General features: G+C 28.0%; 1 long non-coding RNA gene across 1 annotated transcript; it reads right to left on the minus strand.

Annotated features, from left to right (window-relative positions):
* Positions 1-4640: 4640 nt before the first annotated feature.
* LOC126550205 (uncharacterized) lies at positions 4641-7122 on the minus strand. Its single transcript, XR_007604246.1, has 3 exons — positions 6621-7122; positions 4829-5043; positions 4641-4764 (listed from the first exon to the last, which is right to left on the minus strand). It is a non-coding gene; the product is annotated as an uncharacterized LOC126550205 (long non-coding RNA).
* Positions 7123-7880: the final 758 nt, after the last annotated feature.

The raw sequence follows: 7880 nt of genomic DNA on the forward strand, positions 1-7880 counted from the left end.
CTAATTATATTTTAAATGTTTTATATTAATATTTATTTATTTATACGACATTAAAATAAATAAATACAATTGACTAACAAAAAATGTCAAGTATGAACAATTATTCATTATTCACCGAATACGGTTCTCATTTCCCAAATGCGTCATAAGGTCAATTGGATTATTTCTACCATAATAATATGTGTTACGAAAATGAAAGTATAATCTAGAAGAAACGAGCAAGAACCTTAAGGGATTAATTCGAAAAACGATATAAAAAACATCAATATTATATATTCATCCATCGATTTTTCAAGAACACCGAGTTGATAATCACTTGTCTACCTATAAAAAATAATTTATAAAATAAATACAACTGACTATATTATAATATTGTATTATTTTGTATGTATAACCACTATTATGAACTATTATTTTGTAAATACAAATATAATATAATATATTTTATTATTTATAAATTATAATATAACAACAGTATCATGCAAAAAAAATCTTGTAGACATCGGTCACAACTTGCGATTCGTTGCAGAATATGTAAAAAAAGCGAGCGTAAGGAATTCCTACTTACACGAATCTAGACAGGGTAGTATATATCATATAGAATAATACTTACACAGCTAGAGATACAAAACATTATTAAATGTACGACAAACAAGTGTTAAGGGATATGCGGTAAACCGGTCGTAGGGCTCAATGGTTTTTATATTGCATTTTTTTTTTTGTCTGTTGGGAATAAAATTACGCCGAATCGGAGTTCAAATTACGCGAGACGTATATTTTTAACACGCTACTCGTTTAAGCACCGCTGAATAAAACATTTGGTCGAAGACGACGACGACTTAAATGTAAATAGACAAGGTTGACAAAGTGAAGTGTAAGAGCGTTATTTTAAGTAATGAAAGTTTTATGTAAATTGCAAGTTATATACCACTTGTCTGTTCTACCACCACCATAGACGTAGTCACCAGTTCTCAGAATAATATATATATATATATATATATACTCGCATCGAGTAAGATTTATTACCGATCGGACGTAAAAAAATGTTTGTAAAAAACCGGTGCTAGACATCAAGAGAGTATTTTTGGTTAGTTTTTCCATGAGCCGGATGAGTCTACGAAAAATATTTGATTAGTATTTTCACTAGTAAGTAGGTACATTATTTCAAATTATAGAATATGATTGTAACTCAAATAGCATTAAAAAATGTAAATATTACTAAAATATCAAATAATTTTTTTATCAAATGATATTTTGACAAATTATAAAAATATGAATAATATATATCATTTCTGAGTATTACATTATTCTTATGTCATTGACAGTACATTTTTTAAAAAATATTAATTAGAAGCAGATCGATATAAAATATAATATTTTTTTTTATTTATCGTACATTTAAACAAAATAATAATTATAAAATATTTATTATTTTTATTGTTATAATTATTTCCATTATATACTTCATAACTAGTAAGTCATATTCTTCACATCGAAAATTATTAGTATAATAATTAATAATATTAATATTTAAGAAATCTATATTTTGAAATTTCTTAAGATATTATTTCTTGGCAATGGGGTGTGTGTTAATTGAAACAAAAATACTTACATCTTTTTTGAAAAACTGGAAATGGGTAGTTTTATTTTTTCTAAAACCACTCGTATAAAGAAACTGAAACTAAAAACAAAAAAAAATCATCATTTGGTGTTGTGTTAAACCGATGTTTATCCACTAATCTGTAAATGTTTAAAAAATAACGATAACAATACAACGAGATTAAGCAGCCCTGTAAGGAGGTAGTTTTTTTTTTTTTTTTAATGAGCCATGGCGTGACCAGTTGTAATGGAATAATAATTCAAAAAAACTCCTGTTGTGTATACAATAATTATTATTGTTACCGTTAATATAAACTTGTATTCTTAAAAAAACATAGTAAAAAGTAATAATAAATTTAACTAGTCATGTGTGTACAAAATAATCATAAGACTATAAATATCAACAACAAAATCGATTTCATTTTTGATAATTCATTATTTTCATGTCAAGATAACAAGATAACAACTTGCAAGTTACGATATGATCGGGTATAATGTAGTACACGTGGACTTGTGTAATAACATTAATTATTTAAATAATTTGAAACTAAAAACTATTATAATATAATAGGTACTATGTACATTCTCGCGATGATCAATGTATACAAACCAGAACACTACATATAAGACGTAACATTAAAGGGGATTATTTTACCAATGACTTAATTAAACACACCATTATACTGAAAGCATAGGTATTTATACTTATACTTATTATACTTTTCTTCATTACTGACATTATAACTGTATAAGTACCTTTACAAACGATTGATCTAGTCAAGAAATAAACATTTTAAAAATAAATTTAAATATATTTTTAAGTCTTTTCACGATATCAACTTTTCTATATTTTTTATTTTATTTCATAAAATAATAAGCTATACGTATTTACATGATGTAAAAGGAGAAAAAAATCGTTTTTTGACTTTTGAAGAAGTTTAAATTAAAAAATTAAAAATATAAATAATTCAATAGCAATAGTAGACTTCAACAACAAATTGTGATCTGTTTTCAAAGTCCCCGTTGTTTCATCAAAAAACATATAAAAATTATTATTTATTTGTAATTCATGTATTTAAAGGATACAGAAAATCATCGCTAATGCTAAACACGGTAAAACTAAGTATAACATCGATGTTGACCGCTTTATATCATCGCAACGCGTTTTACAAATCCACATCATTCCCGTATCGATTATATTTAGGCACTTATCGTTTTCCTTCCGTCAGGGTGAAAAACTAAGCATCGACGTGTCGTTCTCAAGCCATAGTTGGTTTCATATTATCATTGCATCGCGCCCATCCAAGCTATTTTTTTTTCACGCACGCATAGTCAGCATCATCTACCGCCACTTTTCGGTTACTTTTCGTTTATTCTTTTCCGATATCAACAGACCCCCATATTCCTCGAGAACTTTTACAAATCTGCGGGTTGACCCGAACCAAAGTGGTTACGGTTTGGTTACGATCCGACAACTACGGCGGGTTGCATTCCAGTCCTAATCACGGCTCGATTCGTTTCTGGTAGACGATAATGCACGCAGAAATAATGATAAGTTCTGTAACAATAGGGTTATCGCGATGTATGAACCACCCGACTTAGAAAAATCTTGGTACGAATGCCTTTTTCTTTTACGCTCACATTTTCTGACGATTAGGGTAGCAAACGCCATACTAAAACGACTGCTCGGTTTACGCGGTTCGAATTGAAGAAACGAAAAATATATAACACGATAATAACATTATTATATTATACACTATACAGTCTAAAAATACGAATGTATTTTCGCAGAAAAAACATTTTTGAATCCATTTATAAAATTGTCTATATTTTCCTTTTTTCTGTGAAATAAAAAACAAAATATGATTACATTGTAAAATTTAAAATATTATTTTCATCATTCATTGTAAACTTGTAACTTGTGTTAAAACCAGAAAAACGGATTTAAAATTCTAAAGGTTGTTTACACTGAATTTCAACATTAATTTATTTATAAATAAACTTATGATTTATAAATGTGGTTTTTGAGTATAAATTATTTTTCAGTTTTTTGGAATACTATTCTGTCTCCCAATGTAAAAAAGAGCACAATTTGAAAAAAAATATTAAAAATGAGTATAATATTATTATGTTTATAACTATACTGATGATTACTTTAATATTATTTCACAATATATAATTATAAAATATTAGTAATTATACGCAATTCTAATTAAATAATAATTATATTTAAAATAAATATTTTATTTATATTAGTTTTTACTTAAATTTCAAGTAACTTAAGTATTTATTTATTAATATAATATCATATTATTTATTTACAATTGATTCTCAGTAACTTGATTTTCACGAAGGAAAAAAAATTGACTTGTTAAAAATTTCGAATTATCAAAATCTTAAAAATATATTTATTTATTTAAAAGAATTTACATTAAAGAAATAAAATTAATATGTATATACATATACCTACTGATATAAAACATTATTTTTAAAGAACTTTTATAAGGTTAATTGTTCACGTTTATTTAAAACAATGTTATTTTACGTGCAGCCATGCTTTATAATACAGCAGTATAGTCCAATATGCTTTTATTAAATGAAATAGATTTATGGATGTTTTTATATTATTACATATTTTTAGTACTAAATTAAGATAAGAAAATTCAAAATATCGAAAACTTGTTCAATTAATTTTCGATTTAATAAGATTATGTAATCATTAAGTGTTATAGTTATTTAAAGGGGAATTTTATTTGTTAAAGATATTTATAATATATATCTATACCATTATACAATTAAATATATACGTAAGTATAAAATTAACAAGAGTATACACTATTATATAATATATATATATATAAATATATTGGTTTGGTTTTTGATAAACTTTGAAAAAATGCTCTTTAAATCAAAGATGTATTTTTTAGATTTTAATATAATCACCTACTAATTATCAATATTAAAACCAATGATAACAGTAATTAACTAACCCCCAAATGTTTGTTAAAGTTCTTTATTTTGATATCTGATGCAAAGTCCAGATAGCTTGACTTAAAAAATATAAAAATCAACTTACTAAATCGGTTACAAAATATTAGAGTTAGTTTTCGGTCGATATATCAGAGTGAACGTGTCTAATACAGTTGATATCACTGAAATTCGCATCTACGGAAGTAAGAAACCGTGTTTTATTTTTATTAAAACGACTTGATAAAAATGAAAAGCTCACAAAAATCCTTTCAGTCCACTAATTTGGTCGTCGCATTATATTGTGTATAATATGTGACGTACGGTAATGTACACGTCGGCCGAGGGTCCCATTGAATCCGTTTTTTTTTTTTGATTTTTTTTTTCACTATGCGTTATCCGGTTACCACCACCGTTTGATTTGTTGCGCGGAATCTCTGTGGACCTTCTGCATCCACTGCCTCTTCTTCAAACGAGCTAAATTTATTGATACAATATAATAGAATTATAATATAACACCATGACAGTAATGTCGTATACAGGGCAGGTCGCGCGGAGCGTGAAAATGAAAAAAAAAATGACGGGCTGTGCAGGCGCGATTATAATAATATATAATATCGTATAAGCTTTGACAACGCGCTTATCTTTATCCCACTTATTTTCTACTTTGCTGCTCTGCCGTGCCAACAATTGACGACAATAAACATTGAACAATTTAATCGCTCGTCGCGTACGTATTATTATACGAACAACCCTCCCGCGGTTAATCCTATTCAAAGTATATAGTAGAAATCGTTTATAACGACTCCGTATTAGTTATATATAGGTAGTATATACTCAATATACTAAATTATTTTGTTTAGTTTTTTTTTTTTTTTAAATTAAACATTATATTACATCTTTGTGTTCATTAATTGAACACGGCGTCGTTCGACAACGAACAACCGATAAAATTTAAAACAATAATAAAACAAAGAAGTTTACTAAAACATTTCATTTTAGATCATTAAACACATCACTAAAACTGGGGTAATTGTAAATGGTTTCTACTGTAGTTATAATACAATAAATCTACATTATGCGCGCGTACTATATTCCAATAAGTCGTCATCGAGCTCATAACACCGTGTTCTCGATAAGATTTTTCTCACCATTTTTCTACTCTTCCGACCTCTCCGAATCACAAATGTTAATCATACTAATATATATTTATGAATAAAGGCGGGCGTGCTTGTAACTGCAGTCTAAATCGCGTCTAGACGGCGGAAAACGACCGCGCGAGTATATATTTCTGGTCTCGCACGCGTGCTAGTGTGTGTGTGTGTGTGTATGTGTGTGTGTGTGTGTGTGTGTGTGTGTGTGTATAACGATCATTAGGGCGCGCTGTTGTTTTGTAGTGTATTTAATAACGTATTTTCCCGAAAGTAATTTATTATGTATTCGTTTTACTTGAGATTTATCACCGTCGAGCCTTTTTAGTTTAGTTCAGTTTTTTTTTACACAATTGTTTTATTCAAACTAAGTTGAAAGTATAACGGCGGTACGCTATTTATACAATATGTATATACGATAAAACAGTTTTTTTTTCGTCTAGAATGACCCCCAAAAGAACAATTCCTCTACTTAATGGCCATCGTGCGCGCATACATATTTGAAGTAATAATTTTGTTAAAAAAAAAAAAAAAAACTAATGTTGTAACGTAACGTTTTTTAAATTTTTTTCCCCTATAAAAATGTCTATTTCCGAATAAGAACTAAAAAAAAATCCTCTTCGCGACGAAATCTTATACTCCATGTGTATAATATTATTATTATGTTTATTTTTGTGCAGTCACCGAGACTAAATATTATAATACGCTTATAATAATACGCGTTTATCAACATTAAAAGAAAAGTTTTAGTAGCAGGTAATATTACATCAAAAAAGTGGGCACCACTTTCCTATACAGTAGGTGGTAAGTGGGTCATTGTCCTAACTGAGATGTGATAGGAGTCCAAATAATAAATTTAAATAATATTATATTTTAATCACCATTGAAAACTGAGCGAAATACCTGATATGCGAGATTCTCGGGAGTAAGTCAACATCTATCTCGTTGCTGAAAGGGACCAGGTTAATGTGGCGTCCAATTACGGGATGCTGCATGATTGAAGACACTGCACACAGATGGCTGTTGGTCGAAATGAAATTCGGTAGGATTGAGAGTTTCACCAATTAGATATGAACGTTGTCACAGCGCCATTCTCGTTAACTAATGAAAGCGGTTTTGGAGTTAATGGAATTGAATGGATACTATACTCTCTGCCATATAATAATACGATGTCGTCGTTAAAAACGGACATAAAATAACTTGTCTCAGTTTGTTCACGCGTCTGAAACATATATTCTTGCAACGGGCATTTTTACGGGACGCGATTGTATGATCGTGTTAATCTTGTATTTGTGCACTTTTTCTAATTCTGATTTTCAAAGACTTGACCATACACGATAAATATACATAAAAAATAAAAAAACAATATAACAATAAATTACAGTAAGTTGCTGGTTCGATTTAACAATAATAAATGTCCAATAACTAAACGAAAAGGACAAAAAAAAAATATCATAACAACAGTCAACAACAGATACAAAAAAAAAAATGTATACAAAGATAATGATGATAATTATAATATAATATGAATTATTATTCTTATAATTAGTTATAATAATTATAATAGTTATTTAATAATTAGTTCATTTTACAAAATATTCAAAGATAATATTGAATAAAAATTATTAATTATGATAATAATCATTTTTGATAAATGTTTTAATTGAGATTCACAACTACAATAGGTAGGTAATATGTTTAGGAAAAAGTAGGGAAAAAAATTAAAAGATGGGTGACGAGATTACAATTGAGCTCTTATTTATCAGTAGAAAATTCTAGAAAGCTCGTCACGAACACCTACAATAAGAATAAACGTAATTCCAAATCGAATTATTTACATTTTTAATATAAAATCGTGACTATTGACTGCGAAATTATAGAAATCATCGACATTACAATGAAAAATATTGCGTAAAGAATAATTTTCCTCGATTCAAATCAATCATCGATGAATCATATTATTAATATAAACCGCAAAGAAGCTATTATTTTCGAGATGAATTCTGCAACATGGTACGTCAGCAATCATGAACTATCTGTTATTTTAAATCACAGGAGACATACTCATTGAAAAGGGGTTTGAGTTAATAATAGAAACAGTTTTGATTACATTGTGGGGTGACTACTGAGTATTGACTAACATCAGTTGTTGTAGTTATGCAG

Source organism: Aphis gossypii, chromosome 2 (assembly GCF_020184175.1).
Source record: "Aphis gossypii isolate Hap1 chromosome 2, ASM2018417v2, whole genome shotgun sequence".
NCBI classification, from domain to species: domain Eukaryota; kingdom Metazoa; phylum Arthropoda; class Insecta; order Hemiptera; family Aphididae; genus Aphis; species Aphis gossypii.